Source organism: Mastomys coucha, unplaced genomic scaffold (genome assembly GCF_008632895.1).
Source record: "Mastomys coucha isolate ucsf_1 unplaced genomic scaffold, UCSF_Mcou_1 pScaffold17, whole genome shotgun sequence".
Classification (NCBI taxonomy): Eukaryota; Metazoa; Chordata; class Mammalia; order Rodentia; family Muridae; genus Mastomys; species Mastomys coucha.
In genome coordinates this window covers 28,408,916-28,409,540 of record NW_022196899.1, presented here as the reverse complement: position 1 = coordinate 28,409,540, position 625 = coordinate 28,408,916, and the positions used below count along the sequence as shown (strand labels likewise).

General features: G+C 42.2%; 1 protein-coding gene across 3 annotated transcripts in view; it reads right to left on the bottom strand.

Moving 5' to 3' along the window:
- LOC116095085 overlaps nucleotides 1-625 on the bottom strand; it is a 136,839-nt gene that overhangs the window by 7,693 nt on the left and 128,521 nt on the right. For 2 of the 3 annotated variants that reach the window (XR_004120433.1, XR_004120434.1), the window contains one exon: nucleotides 253-609. The exons of the other annotated variant lie outside the window; for it this stretch is intronic. The gene's annotated coding sequence lies outside the window, so the exon portion shown is untranslated. Of the gene's footprint in view, nucleotides 1-252; nucleotides 610-625 lie in introns of those variants that run through there. 3 annotated transcript variants of the gene reach the window in all.

Here is a 625-nt window from a genome sequence, read left to right as displayed (position 1 = left end):
TATATATATATATATATACATATATATATATATATGGCAAATAGTGAGAAAAGATTTGAAAGAGAGAGGAGAGAGACATATGGAGAAAGGAACGGGGAGGAGAAACTGTTGTAATTAAATTATAATCTCAAAAAAAGTGCTACATTGCCAGGCAGTGGTGGTGCATGCCTTTAAGCCAGCACTTGGAAGGCAGAGGCAAGTGGATTTCTGAGTTTGAGGTCAGCCTGGTCTACAGAGTGAGTTCCAGGACGGCCAGGGCTATACAGAGAAACCTGTCTTGAAAAAAACCCAAAACATAAAAATAAATAAATAAATAAATAAATAAAATTGATTTAGGAAGATTATAAAGGTATCAGAAGGAAACTGGCAAGATTTGTAACACTGACTGACAACAGCTGAGGACCCGAGTGGTCATCGGGGAGGGCCTGCGGACTAGTCATTTGCCCAAACCGAGAGGTTTTGTGCATTTCTGGAACCCAAACAGCCTCGTGTGTGTGTGTGTGTGTGTGTGTGTGTGTGTGTGTGTGTGTGTGTGTGTGTATCTCCATAAAGCAGGGTCTCTAACCTGCTGGACCAGTGCTCTATCACTGAGATATGCCCCTCTCTAACCTGCTGGACCAGTGCT